The sequence below is a fragment of the Ambystoma mexicanum genome, chromosome 2q (assembly GCF_040938575.1).
Source record: "Ambystoma mexicanum isolate Mex_15411 chromosome 2q, UKY_AmexF1_1, whole genome shotgun sequence".
In the NCBI taxonomy this organism is placed as follows: Eukaryota; Metazoa; Chordata; class Amphibia; order Caudata; family Ambystomatidae; genus Ambystoma; species Ambystoma mexicanum.
This window is the reverse complement of record NC_090924.1, coordinates 1,209,579,879-1,209,595,780: the sequence shown is the minus strand read 5'-3', so window position 1 is coordinate 1,209,595,780 and position 15,902 is coordinate 1,209,579,879.

Below are 15,902 nucleotides of genomic sequence, written 5' to 3'. Positions count from 1 at the left end.
GGGGCTAATGCTCTGGGGGGTTTATTCGATGGTCTCTCTGATTTTGTCTATTCATTTTGATAAAAATGTGTTGGTACAATGCTTTACTACTTGAAAGAGGCCTCTGTGCCTTTTAAAGGCTGCCATAATAGCTGTCAGAATAGTAAGCAGATTTGGCCTTGGTAATCAGAATCCTATGGTTGGCGTGGATAGATTTGAGGTTGGTGAGGTCTCCAGTGTTAAGTTTTTTGTGCCACCATTTCTCTAGCACGTTGATTGAGCGTTTGCTGGTGGCAAGCTCGGGGGTGTACCAAGGGATGGATGGTTTGGTTTTAGCATGGCTGTTTTAGGGGGGTATGAGTGTCCACCAGTTTTATAGCAGAGTTGTTGAGTCTGCAAAGTTTTCTTCTAGCTCATTGACCGGGAGGTTTTGAATGAGCTGCATTGAGTGAGAGGGGGTTTAACCTGACCATTGTGGACCATAGTCAAGTGGATGACCGATAGTGGGATGGTGGTGTGGTCGGACTGGTCGAGTGGGATATTGTCTGCACAGGTGCTAAGGTGAGATGACAGAAAAAAAACGTATTGACATAAAAACACTCATTTTAATAACGAGTAAATTGCACAAGGGGCATTGCGTGCAAATCGATAACTTTAATGCAATTTTCAACATTTGCGCAACTAAGTGCAAACAAATGTAAAAGTAGGTAAATTGCTAACCCTTGTGCATACCTCGTAGTTAAGTGTGTGTATTCTACCGACAGGTGATGCCTGTGTGAGGGAATTACAGTGGATTGTGATGGAATCTGCCTATTTTAAGGAGTGATAACAACAGCAGGATTCTATAGAAATTAGAAAAGCGTTTTTACAGTGTTCACGACAGCATGAACATGTCATGCTGGTGTACAACCATGTGTTTTTTGAAGGTGGAATGGGTATGCATAGCAAACATGCTATTTCCTTTCTGTTCCTCCACTTCACCTCCAAAGATCCAGAAAATGCCCAGTCCCACAAACAGTGGTATTTTTGGCCTCCAGGTACTTGGAAAATAAAGGTGAACATGCTGTCTAGCATTAAATTATGAATTAAAGGAGCGAACTTATTTTCTTTTACGTGCTAATTGAATCCCAGGTACTGCCAAGTTTTGTATTTAGATGGACTTCTCTGCCCTCATGCAATTATGTCTCCTTTCCCCGGAGGTTGATGAAGTAACATTTAAATCCAGACTGATTCATGTACGCTCATCACTTTAACACCCTGCACTGAAAGGATTATTAAACGCCTCCCACCCTCGGCACATGATGAAAATACATAGACAATGGATTCCATTGGAAATCAGTGCATTTATGTCGGCATATATTTCCCATCGTGCCCTACATGCATTTGGTTTTGACAGGTTTGACAGGTGGAACGGATGGGGAGGCGGTACATTAAGTCCATTCAAGTCTGCCGTTCTGCATGCCAAAATCATTCAACTCCCCCAGGTCGTTTAAAAATGTGTAACATTATACATACCACATTTCCGCAAGGTTTTCATTTCGCGTTAGTACTCTGGGGCAATGGAAAGGACCCTGCCTGTTTTTAGATAGTTAATATTGCAAATGCACATGGAAATGTCAATGGTGTAGCAGTAAAGCTATTTAAAGGTTCTTTAAAGATATATTTCTTAATTTGAAATGCAGTGTTCCGTTAAAAAGTGATAGAGTACACATTCCACACTATTAGAAGTAATATCTTGTGTCATGTTATGTTTTCAGAATTGTGCAATACGACGTGTATGGGAATTAGAATCGTTTCTAATGCGTTATTAGAGTTTGTTTCCCTAAATATATAACGTACATACATTTAAAATAATATTTTACCGTTGGTTTAAATGTTCACTATCAGAATTGTAGGTTTTCGAAGGAATTCTCGAAACTGAAGCTCTTTCACTAGTATCCAAAAAGAAGCTTCCTCTGTTAGGGCACTTAACGCGGAAATAACACATCATTACATGACTTCCGCCGAAAGTGCTTTGATCCGCCAGTAAACCCCAGTACTCTTTGCCTTTGAAAGATATACGACCTGGCACAGGATTTCTGCCGCATTTTCTATTTCCAATCACAAAAGATAAGCTCTCTCAGTCCCATAGTAAAGATGTTATGGATATTTCCTTGGCTTTCAAAGATCCTCGCTGGATTCTGTCATTTTCTCAAAGATGGCTGTCATGGATGCATAAGGGTCTTTAATCCTCATTGCTAAAAGCCCCGATGTTTCTGTCTAAATGTATCCTCCCTGTTGTTTAGGACACAAAAGGAATGTTAAACTCAAGATCCCAATAATGTACTTTTCAGACAGCTTTTGTTTACTTCCATCACCTACAGGCATATAGTAACCTGAAGTGGATAACCTTGCAAAAGTGTTACTTTCTGTTGGGTGGGAAACGCCAGGTATATAGAGTTTTAGACACACTGTTAGACAGAAAGGATTGTAGCTGTGTAAGCATATTTGTAAGTAGATACAGTCCACATTAAATGTTGATTTTTGGAGAATTCATGTACATTTTGAAGGTATTCAAGATTTAAAAAATATGTATTTATTTATTTATTTACATGGCGCTTTCATGTATGCATTTAAAAGACTACTGTGATTAAGCCATTCGGAATAAGTGACATGTTTACTTTATTCAGGGTATGTTTTTTCCATAGGAAAACACAATAAAGGTTATAAAGTTTGTCCATGAAAGATGACAATACGAAAGTGGCGTTGCTGTGTTCGTCCACATCGATTGTTGCAGATCATTAAATCACAATTTGACAAAATACACACAACGATTCTACTTTTGAGTGCCTCTTGTGCATGCTATTTATTGGAGATCAGCAGGGAGACCTGCATTCTTTTCTCATCAAAATGTAAAAAGTGTAGAATTAAAATAGATGTTAGCACCAGCCCTAAGGAAGATACTGTTTGTCATGAGATATTGCTCGCCCACCTTTCACAATATGAAACACAGTAGTTTTAACACCTTTTGAAGACACAAACGGAGAGGTTCTAGTTGTGGTATTTTTCAGAGTTTGGGCCCGATTCATGGGAAATTGCACGGAGATCCCGCAAAGGCCATGCACCGAGAATGCTTGTGCGTGAGCCTGCACTCAGTTTTTCTGCACGCTCCTCGTATTCATGGAATTGTTCACGCAAAGTGACCGACACGCCTCCACGCAAAGCAAAAAGAGCCAGGTACAGCCAGATTTGCATGGTCCTGCGGCGCGAATACATGCACCCTTGAAACAGTGCATGGGGTCCCTGGGAACCAGGTCTGTGCTTCAGGGACACTGCGTGGGGTCCCCCGTAACTATTATCGGCACCCCGACAACATGCATCCAAATTTCCATAACGCAGGTAAAACTCCAGAAAATCTGCCTGCGAACCCCCGTAATCCGGTCATGCACCCTATACACTGCATATACACACTCCTAAGTAGGTTCCGAACACTGTCTGCGTGTATGCACCCCTAATCCAACATGCAATCTCATCACGCAGAGGTGATTCCTATGCACAAGTAACTGTATGCCTGCCTTCGGGCGGCAGATAGATTGAGGGCTTTGCATGTGCTTTTCCCCAACGAGAGCTCACGCAGTCAGATCCATGAATACGCTTCGTTCTGCGCATGTGTGGGTGTGCATTGGACTGCTGCTGCTGTTCCTCATAACACCCACATTTTCCTGCGTTCTTCCCCATTTTAGGGGTTAAACGCCTACGCACTGCGAGGTGTCTTGGCCAGGGTGATCGACTGCACACAGAGATGTGCTGAGCATGCACGAAGTCCCTGCAAAGTATGAAAATGTCCCGTGCAGTGTATTCGACAAACAGGCTTTCGTGCAAGCAACGCCCCTATTCAACGCACAGAAAATTCAATAAATCAGGTCCTAAGTCGCTCTCCACACTGCTTTTTAAAATGTAACTTAAAACGTTGATGTCCATAAACCACAATTTGGGAGTACATGTTTGCAGTTCATTTTTTAAACAACGTCATATAACATGGACCTCATTCATACATTTTCGACTCAAATGGTACAAATAAATTAGTGGATGGAATCAAACATCCTAAAATTGAACCTCTCAAAAACCAAGCTAATTCTGTTGGCATGGCACCTCCCCCTTTGCCCCAGTCCTAGCCGAGTTGCTACAGTGAAGAATCTTGGAGTGTTTTTGAAAGTAAAACCTTTGGTGGCATGCCCAGTAGCCACAACTGCCAAAAGAACTTTCCATGACCTCAGAATGCTTGAGTATATTTTTAAATTTTTCTGTCTTGATCTTTCACTGCAAAGTTCAAGCACCCATCTCTTTACTATTGTCTCATATCGACTATGGCAACCGCGTCTATTAAGAAATCCCAGATTACCTTTGAGATACTTTTTGAGTCTCTCGTAATTCTGCGGCATGGCCTTGTTACGTTTGGACTTTTTTGTGAACAGGTCCTCTCTGATGGATTTTTCTTATTTGCACGGCGGACTGCAAATGGGGAGAGCCCTATTGCAATCCGCCATCCAAATTGGTTAAACGCTGCCTATCATGTACACATGACAGGCAGCGTTTACAAGAGATTCCTATGGAGTCCGGCGGCTTTTTGCTGGTCTATAAAGCTCAAATATTCCTTAAGAATCCACAGCATTTGCACCATGAATTTGCATCCTGGCCAAAATGCTGGAGTATTTGTAAGCAGAGAGGAAAGGAGAAGCAGAGACGTGTAACCGCCATACAAATGCATGAAAATGAGCTATGGCGTGAATGAAAGGCGTAAAACACATTACATTAAGTTACCTTCTCAATAAAAATGTGCTCCGTTATGTCTGTTCTGAAGAAGGTATAGAACACTGCTACTGAAACTACAGAAATGGAAGCACATGTTGTCTGCAAAACACTAGCCACACTGGCTACCATTCAAAGCCATGGTGGCTTGTAAGGCCCTCTGCATGGCTCACTGGACCCTCAATGAGGCTTAAGATGCTTCAGAGACAAACGCGATCTTTATGATCTGGAAATCTTAGACTGTTGGATGGAGGTGTGAGAGGACAAGAATGGGGGGACGCTCCTTTGCCTACTAAGTGCCAAGATGGTGGAATGCTCTAGCGGTTCATCCTAGTGCCACACAAGACAACCTGACAATACGGACACACCTGAAAACCCCCTTTTTTCCCTCCATCCATCTGTTGTATCAGTGAGGTGCCGATCTGGAGGTCCTCTTTCCGTTCATGCCAGAAGGCCACCCTTTCATAGTCATAGTGCACTCTACAAAAACTAATATAACAAACGTAGCACAACACAATACGCTACTACAAAAGTTAACATAACACAGCATAACAACATATGCAGAAACGCGTATGATTGCCTCAATATGATATTAAAAGGGTTAAGGATCAACCAATAGGCATCTACACTCATTTGAATCCTCTACCACTTTTCTAGAGAGATATTTCCGTTCAAGGTCGGAAGGGTGATGTTTGAACGGGAGAGCTGTCCTGTGGCTTCCAGAAGTGTAGAAACTGGTGAAAAGTGGAGGAAGTAAAGCCTTCTCCCTCGATATCGAAGCTCTCGTCAGTGCACTGAAGAAATGGCCTACCAAGACTTGCAAACATATGAACCACTTGTCCACCTAAACTGCCTTCAGTGTCTGCTCATTGGAGGGTCGTATGACCCTAAAATGAGTCTAGACTAGTGTTTATTATGAATAACAGGAACATAGTTGCATGTGCTAGCTGCACACAGAGACATTTTAAGGAATTTTGATTTTGAATTTTGGTTCGGGAAACGGACGCCATTGGGCCCCTTTAAACCACACACAGAAAGGGATCCAGAATCTTTGGTCATGCCCCCAGTACAATCACAACCCGTAGCTTGATATGCTGTCCCACAGCAATGCAAATATGCTTGCCTACTCCCTTCCATTCCTCTTAACCTCTTCAGACTAATAATAAAGAGGCTTTTCAAGGGCAACAATTGGCTTTTATGTAGGCATGAGGAAGGCATTTATCAAGCACTTCCAGAATGGTACTACCTGGCCATAAGGTGGCAAGAGCTTAAATTGTGTATCTGCGCATATAATAGCTTTTACACAAACTGGTAAATACACTTGCACACCAAATTAATAACAATTCAAATTTGTAAAATGAGGACTGTTCCAAATAATGATTACAGAGTTCAAGGTGCAGGGGAGAAAATACACAGCCTTGGTATCTAGGCTGGAAACATATGCAAAAAAGAGAAAGCAATCCGTGAGGGATAGCCGCGCCCCCTGCACACTGTCTAACAGGCCGAACGGCCTAATGGAGTTGATAATCCGAAGATTATTTTGAAAGTTTATGAATTTCTTTATATTCAAAATACAGAAGATTTAGGAAAAACACATTCAATAGACAATTAGCGATCATCAACAGTAAATTCTGTTATTTATTTGTGTTTTCAAGTGCCCAACGCGTTTCGAGTCGAAAAAACTCTTCATCAGGGGCGACATATTCATCAAACAATTTCTATAAAAGGAAAATTATATACAATATATTAGTGCTTTAGGTAGACTTAATGGTGAACAAAATCTAACAACAAAATCACATTTGTTATGAAGACAGTAATTAGCTTAAACATTTTAGCTGTATTGGTGGGTAACACATTCTATTGAAAAAAAGCCCAACATTACCCTAGTCTTTCCACATTCACCAAGTTAGTGTGATTATGCCACATATGTGTCTATATAGAAAATAGGTAGCTGCCCCTATATTTTGCCTTTGGCGCAGTTAATTTTGGGGGGATAATTTATTACTAAGGAGTGCAAATTATTGTGCTGCATTGATGCAAAATGACCTCTTACCTTGAGTTATGCTAATAACCAGCAAGGACTCAGAGGGTAGACGATTGTGTATTGTCCACTAGGCTCACGGTAACTAGTTCTTTTAAATCTGTGACCAATGGGGACCGATGGCAGAAGCGAATCTCTCAAGCCTAGAGAGAAGGAAAGATATTTTATAACAATGTATGTGAAAAGCTTTCTAAAAGAAAAAAATAGGCTTAGAGCCCAAAGTTAAGTGCGTTTACTAAGTAGTTTTAAAGTCCGGTCTAAATACTCACTTCGATTCACTCCAGCAATCTAGGAGGAGTTCAGGAGCCGTAGGAAACGGCAGTTGAATGAGCCTCTCTCACATTTTGCGTGTTTTTATATTGTTAAGTGTTATGACGTCACTCGCGCATGCGTTGGCGGCGTCACGCTTACGCATGACGTCACCCGCGCATGCGCGGAGTGATGTAAACAATCCCCCATGTTGTGTATGAATTAAAATGCAGCATTCTACCATAGGCGATCCATATGCGGAAGCAACAATATCGATTTTTAATTATATGGCGTTACTTAGTAAAAAGTGATGGCCGTAGATGTGTATTTCTAATCTAAAATTTGAAATAGCGGTAATCCGTGAACCTCGATATGGGCAAAAGTGGGTCAAACGGGCTAATGATTAGGCTTTTGTACTAGGGCAACTGAAGAGAGTAGGTTGCTCTCTGAATTGTGATGTTATGTAATTATAATTTGTGTATATATCATCAACAATACTGTCGTGGAAACTTTGTTTAACACATTTAGCATTTTTCAGACCCTTATAAACGTTTCTTAGTTAATCAGTGGAGCATAAGGAAAACACACATTTCAATCACAATGACAGAGCAGAATCCAAAAAAGGATAAGGTTTTGAATGTAAAGAATTAAACCGAAAATAGCTTCTAAAAGACATGTCATTGGTTCGGAAAGTTATATCTAGTGTAAGGTTGACCTATGTGAGTGAGACTAAGATGGCTACCTCCTTGTAGTGGGAGTTCATAGGAATGGCCCTAGAAAATAGTCCTCATTAATTCCCAGGGGTGTCATAGCGTCCAATTTGTTGATCCAGAAGAGTTTTCTTTGTGCAAGCTTTTTAGGAAGATTTCCACCTCTACTTGATGGTCGTAGGACCTCCAAAACCACAAATCTCAACTGTGAGATATTGTGTTTTTTCTCTTCAAAATGTCTATAGACTGGGGATTTGCAATTTTTGGTCCTGATGCAGGATTTATGCTCCGTCCATCGGTCTTTAACTTTCCTGTTTGTTCTCCCCACGTAGTATATACCGCATGGGCAACGTATAGCATAAATTACATTCTTGGTATCGCATGTTGCAAATTGTTTTAACGAGATTTTCTTGCCGTTGTAGGGGTGTCTGATATGGTCTCCTTTTATTACATTATTGCAATGTTGGCAATGTAGACATGCAAACGTACCAAGTTTTTGTTTACTGAGAGTTGTCTGTGATGGTTGTTTTGGTTTCTCTGCCATATAATAGCTTTTACCAGAAAATAATATCTGTACACAAACCTTTGCCAATGCTTATTTTTAACAGCCTTTCAGCACATGGACATGCATATTGCTTATAAATCAAGTGGCAGAAGGCACACTTGGTAAATACATGTTTATTGCACCAGTAACACATGTGATATGAAGCCATTAACTCCAAGGGGACTGTTTAGAAAGAACACTGACTGGCCGAAGTTTGATGTTACAGTTTGATAATGCTAGCTTAAACAGATCCTAGGTAGATGTGTTTTGGCCGAGGAGGGGCCGGTAGTGAGTGGGAATGGTCACATGGATTAGCATAGCCAAGGGCATCCAAAGGGTGGTTAAAATAACCAACGCACACAGGCGGTGTATCCCTTCTCACATACTATCGCTCTCCTTGCTGTACTCCAATGCAATCATTTTGGTGTATAAGTGGCACTTTATTGCCACCTAATAGCCAAAATTAAAAATAGCAGCCACTAGGATGGTGTTGTTTTAGATGCAGGATACCGATCAGCAGCCATATGAAAAAAAGGTAAACACTCTAGCATGGACAGAAGACTCATATTAGGAGAATGTGATAGTGCTCAAGCATGCAGACAGATTGGAAGCAATGGCAAATGTCCACATACCATTACATAGAAGAGATAGTGGATATAAATTAGAAGCTACCAGAAAGGTATATGTATGCTAACATGTACTGAGATTAGAAGAGAACTATGGGTCTGAAGCGTTATTATATTAGTCAGCTAAGAAAAAAAATGACCTTGTGGTGTGCAATATGTCAAGGCCATTATTATTATTCATGAAGCAGCACTATAGCTATTTAAACCATGAGTGTTACTTTTTTTGGTGAACATACCCTAAGAACTAAATACCTTCAGGGGATGACAGGTGTGGGCTACATTGATCCACTATGCAGAATTCCCATTCATGACCAAGCTGCAGTTTTGCAGTCAACAGCAAAATGGCTGCACTGGCTCCTTGGAGCACCATTGCATCGGAACTGCGTTTTGCAGCAACAAAAGGATGGCTGCACCATCTTGCCAAACCCCTATTGGGTGAGTTGGAACAGGGGGCACACCGAGAAAGGTGCCAGTGTGTTCTTGGGGGCACCCAAAAGAAGCGAATCAAAGCAGCGCTGCTCTGCTGCTTGCAAAATGTTCCCATTGAAAAGGGAATATTTTACACTGAAAAAGATGCTGCCCTGACGGTATTTTCAACTATTTCCAACTATTCTACATCACATTGTTTTTATGAAAAAGACCCTGTCATGCCCATCCATATCCGCATTCTGCTTCAGCAGAAGAAAGCATGATACCTGAATGACAGGCTGTGCAAGCCAAATCTGAGAAAAAAAATCAAAAGTAAGTTCATTTTCATCCACAGAAAACACTTGACATTTGAGTCACACAATGTCAAAAATATCAATGCTTCAAAGAAACCCCAGATCTATGGGCCTATGTCAATTTTAGTGCATCTGTGTTTCAAACAAATTGCTGCATACAAGAAATTAACTATGGCTACAAAACAATGTGGGAATTCAGAGGGAAGAGAAAAACCGAATTTGAAGGGAAAATGCCAGCAGTCACCACAAGTTTAAATGTACTTTTGCAAATAAGAAAAATACCTGTTTAAAAGTGTATGTTGCTAAGGCCCTGCTCTTCTCTTGCAATGTAATGGGGTTTGCGCAATAAACATATATGGGAGGTGTTATTCAACAGGCTTTCTTCTGATTCAGAACAAAAATAAATAAAATAAGGATTTACATTTCATTGGCTACATGGAGGAAATCAGCCCCAAACAGGTTTCTGCTTGGGGGTTGCTAGCAACAGAAGGCCCCTCACAGTAGATTCTAGGGCACACATGGGTGATGATTTCTAACTTGGCAGACTTTTGTCTGGGCTGATGCCGCTTACAATAGAAATTCTGTGACACCAACCTGTGAAGTGGAGTAGTGGCAATAAACATTCAATCAAACTGGGAAACCCCCATCCCCACCATGGGCTGAAATGACAGTTGGTAGTAGCTGAGAAACAAATGGGCCAAGTGAAGGACAAAGGCACGTCCCATTTGTTTCGAAACACTATGTTATTAATACAATTTTAAGACTTTTATCTTTGCAACAGGACTTCGCAAAAATGTAAAAAGTTAACAGTGTAAATGTAATTTTGTGGTTCTTAGTTTATGGCGTGGTAGCTTTCACTGCCATGTTGGGAACAGAAATGGCAGAGAAGTGGACATTCTGAGTAAAGTGTACATGATGCCATTGTGAAATTCAATACTGATATGCCTAACAATAATCTATACACATGTATAGAGTTATAGAATTTTAGGGCAAATATTTCTCACTGAAAATGACGAAAAATTGTTAAACAGATGAAACAAGGTCCTACAACAGTGAGAATTGGACTGCCATGCTCTAAATAAAATATGTAATCTGCCCATGTGATTGGTTAAGATGTCACAACTGTAAACATTTGCCATTTATGTCAAAACTGAGTTGTGGTAAAATTAACTATGGGAGGTTCTGTACATAGTACACCCACAACATAAAGTTGATGTCATGTCTCTAAGAGTACAATCAGTTAACAAGAAGGCGATAACAATCACCCCTGACCAATCCAGTTGTTTAGGGACGTACTCAGATAGGCCTGCCCTGCCATATATTTCTGTGATGTCACCATGCTTTAGATAAAGGGTGGCTAGCAGGACTCTACACAGACTCTCTCCTGAATTTCCAGCACCTGTGTTCCTGATCTTCTATACAGCAATCTTGCCAGATTCTAGATTTCACTGCAAGGCCAAATCATAGCTCTGACCCATCCCAGCAAGGTCTTGATCTAGAAATCCCACTAAAATCCCATTAACCAGGGGAAAAGCTGTGCTACCTTTAGCATCCTGTGACCAGACCAGCTTGCTACCCACTAACTGCATCTGGCTGTACCTGTGCCAACCAGTGACCAGAATTGCCCAGTATTTTCTGTAAGGAGCGCCCGCCATGCAGTGACCAGACCTGATTGACTGTTCCAAAATCCCAAAACTCAAGCGTGGACTGTGAGTATTTCCCATCCCATAGAAACACATAGCCTATCCATTCTGACCCTTTTATCTTTATTCCACTCTCTAAGCCATCCTATTTGTCCTACTCTCAGAATTCTTTGTGCATCTTGTCTGTGATTTACTAGTGTTAGTGCCATTCTTTCATTCACCCCATCTTGTAACTCCTTATTGATATTTGGAATAACTGAAATGCATTCCCATATAGATCTGAACATGGGGTGAAAGGGTTAAGTTTCAAATGAACCTGGGATCCTACCGTGTCTTTCTTTAACAATATAGTCTTAATAATCTAGTTTAAGTAAACTCTGCTTTTCTTTCCCAGCTGGTTTTCTCTCTTTCACAGCTTCATTTTGCCAAAATCAAACTTCCTTTGATCTTGCAAATCTCATCCCAATCTGCAGCCACAAAAATCCTTTCACTCTTATATTGTCCCTGTGATATACATCTATTCCCCAGCCCAAAAAACGCAAATAGGAAGTGTAAGTGATTTCAATCCGGCACTTCACCTAAGTCAATGCCTAGCGTGTAATGCACAACTGAAACCCTTATTTATTTTGTGTCTAAAAGTTATTTTATTCTGAACGATGTATCACTTATATCACGCCCCTCTCTTTGAATTCCCCCCCCCCCCCCCGGTCACACTGATCCAGGAATCAGGCTGGTTTGCAAGGTTAAAATATTTATTTATATATTCACACTATAATCACACTATTCTTAATGGGGATACAATAATCACCAATGGGGTGATGTCACACTAAGCAATCTCTTAATCACAAGGAGTAATGATGAACAAAAACAATGCAGCACAGCAATAATACTTTTGTGGTTGTGGGTTCACATCAAATAGCAATGTGGTTACTCTTTCCCCCTGTACGCCCCTCAACCCAAAAATATGCAATGTAGAGAGATAGGAGGAGAGAGAACAGGTTTCAGGAATGCAGAATTCAAGCAAATATATCAATCCCAATTTACCCCCCGCAAACACAAGAGAGAAACAGAATTGATTGGCAAACTGTCAAAATGGTTTTAAAGTTGGCTTTGAATGGAATCGGTAAAACACAAAATATGGGCTAAATCACTGAAATGGTTTAAATTCTAATGGGAGCCACTTTATATGGTTGCAGACAAACTCTAGCAATGATTTGACACCAATAAGCAATGTGCAAACTGAAATTTGAGGTTGGGTGGAATGAAAAGCCATTTTACACATGTAATATTTTGCCAAAATGAAAATTCACGGCAAACTTTTCTGCGTGTGGTAATCGCGATCGCGGGAGAACTATAAGGATTTGAGATGCAGGTTTTAATTCTATGGAAAGCTTAGGGTGTTAGCTACAAGCAGACGTTTAAATTTTGTTTCTGGCAAAGTTATGGACGTTTTAATGGAGGTTGTTTTTCTGAGATAGGTGCACAATGAGAAACAGGGATGCGCTTTTAAAAGACAAACAGGATTTCTTTACACTAGGGTCAGACTAAGAAGAAGCAAATAATACACGGGAGCACAGCCACTAGACCAGGACGCCTCTGGATCAATTTTTTTGGCTGCCGACGAGCTTGCCTTCTTCAGATGAAAATATATCAGCGCAAAGATATGTTTAACAATACTATTACAGATGGAAAATAGTAGGGATGAGATAGAGAGTTCAGGCAATTCAAAATAATTCTAACAATGCAGTTCTGGATATAAGAGAGGATGGATTTGAGATAGGGATTGACTATGGACAGTACATAGGCTAGTGGGCACACCGAACTGGGACAGGCTGCTGGAGACACCGCACAACAGGACTGGGTCTGCAATCAGATCAGTGCTCTGGTCACCACACGACAGGACTGGACAGGATTGGCACAGCACGGCACATCACGGCACAGGATTGGGTTTAATCTGCCCTTCTCGGTTCTGAAGATACTTATTTAGCAAGAAAGCAGTTACAGCACAGCCCGTCTGCTTCTTTTGTTTCCCCTTTAAGTTTGTGGGATTCTGGTTCTAGAAGTTTAAGGCCCAGCTGAGAATGGTTCAGCTGTAGAAATGGCCTTTCTGATTTGCCAAATTTCTGGAGTCTGGAGCAAGGAATATGGATGTATCTTCTTCAGGGTGCTTTGCCAGGATCAGGATAGTGGGTGAATCTGTGTGTGTCCTCTAAATCCTCAGATGTCTCTTTTTATGCATTTGGTAAAGGGATGTGTATACTGGATTATCCTAAGTGTGTCCCCTATGTTGACTATAGGATAGAATTTCCCCTCTCCCTTGATTCGATGGAGGAAAATCGGTATCACCATGATGATGTGGGTTTATGAGTCAGAGAATCCTCCCCTTGACTTTTGAACATGAAATCTACTTTTAGTATAATACATATTTACAATTTTGCAAACTTTATATCAATAACCTATCTAGATCACATATTTAGTGGAGCAAATGCTCTTCCAAGCCCCGTCGTTGTAGGATCTCGTGTCGGCTTTTGACAGAATTCTGCCCTTTGGGCTGGAACACAATATCTAGTTTATCCAAAAATGTGTACAACTGTGCACATTGCATATGGGCATAAGTGTGTGAAGTTTCATGCTTTTGACATAAATACATTTGCTATAAAACCACAATTTGTACAGTTACTTTCCAGAACATAGCACAGTTCTGGCTCCTCTTAAAATGTGCAGCCAAAAATTAGGTTTAGAAGTCCGGGGTCTACATAATTTTTACAATTGTACACAGTAAATTATCAGTCTTTTTAGAAATATGCTTTTTGTCCATTGTGAATCAAAAAACGTTTGTCTGTCCAAGCCTCCTTCTCCTTCTTGCAGCTCAGGAGCAAGCTCTGCCCCTTCCTTCTGGCAGAGGCCATTTACGATCCTTCCTGATTAGTATCTCCTTGCATTGGAGGAAGTCCATTGTGCTCTTTCTACAGCAGCCCAAGTTCTCCTCCCCTCTTAATCAACACAAGGGTGTGAGTTCCTGGTCTAGAGGGCAGAAGGGAGGTGCCTGGCACTGTGGGGGAAGTGGTTTTGGCTTGGAGTCAGGCTTAATTTAAATGTCATTTGTTAAATTTTTTCTTGTTTTAAATAAACTTGTAATTTTAAAACGAGCAGCTAGAACACTGATTCCAGACTCTAAACCATGAAGTTTAAATAGTTACAACCTAGGTTACTCTTGATAACAGGTCACTTAGATTTCAGACATTAAATTACAATGGTAAAAGTTTACAGTTTTAATGCAGGCTTTTGAAAACAGTCATTCAGGCGGCCGCTCGTACTGCACCCATATTTTGACAGATCCCACAGGCAGGCAAACTTGTGCTGTGGGTGTTTTGATGACCAATTCAGCTTTCCAGGATATTGCAATTTCACAATGATTTCTTGAATTCCGTAAAATTGTGACACTCAGCAAGAAGATTGGATGTTTGTGAGTGTTTTAGACCAGCATTCTGTGTTTTCAGCAACCAAGAAAACGGGTTTAAATGCGATATTTCAGATTTCTATCAGTAAAGCACTGCTTTTCATGCAGTCTCCATTTTCACTAGTTGGGCAGCCCAATGACATGTCTCAGGAGTGAGGTCTCCGTTCCACCACTGACAACATGCATGATAGATTTGGCAGCCATCTTTTTCTGCTTTGTAGAGCGCGATTTCCATTGGTTTTGGCGCGCCCAGGGGTTTTGCAGCCGTTTTGATGATTCTGGCACCGCCAGGACACAGTGATGCCGCAGGGCAGAGCATAAGTGGGTTAATACATCCCAAACATGTGATTGCTAGTGTTTATCCATTCCTGCTATCATGAGAAATCACATTTGCCCCATAGATTTAACAGCACATTAATTATTTATTTGCCAATTTCTGAGTGTCATTTTGTGCCATTGCAAAGGGCTTTAAAATCTGAGAAGGTCGGATTTTGATTCTGTTTGCTGCACAATATCCCTGATGCCCTGCTGCTTCTTTCTGTCCACATTCATTTGCCAGGGGTTTGGGAGAGCATTGCAGGGGAAATCTTAACGCAGGTGATATCTACCCAAAGAGAAAAAGTGTTCCTATTCATTTGTGCTTTGTATATATTCTTGTAGAAGGTAAACCAAGTTTATTGTTTCAGTTTCCATTGTAATTATCACCCCATTGGTGATTGCTGGCCAATATTAAAATGTGTATAATTTCCTTTGAATTTTAAAAATAAATAAATATTACATTCACACCAACCGGCCTGGTTCTGGTCGATTGTGACCCGAGGTACTTGAAAAAGAGTGTGTGAGAATAGTTGTGTGCCATCTCAAATTGAATCAGTAGAATATAAAGAGAAAGCATTCCAATTGTGTGCTACATACTTGGCTAAGATCAAGGTGTGTCGCCTGATTGTAATCCTTAACACAGTATAGGCACATTAACAGGGTAATTCATAGAATTTCTCAGAAAAGTGTCGCAAGCGGCTGGCGCAGAGTGTCCGCGTGCGATTGTGTGCGCCAGGCACGTGCGCTAAAACCGATTTCCGCGCACAGCGTATTCATGGATTCCATGCTCCCAAACCAGCCGTGGCGCAGAGAATCGCAGCG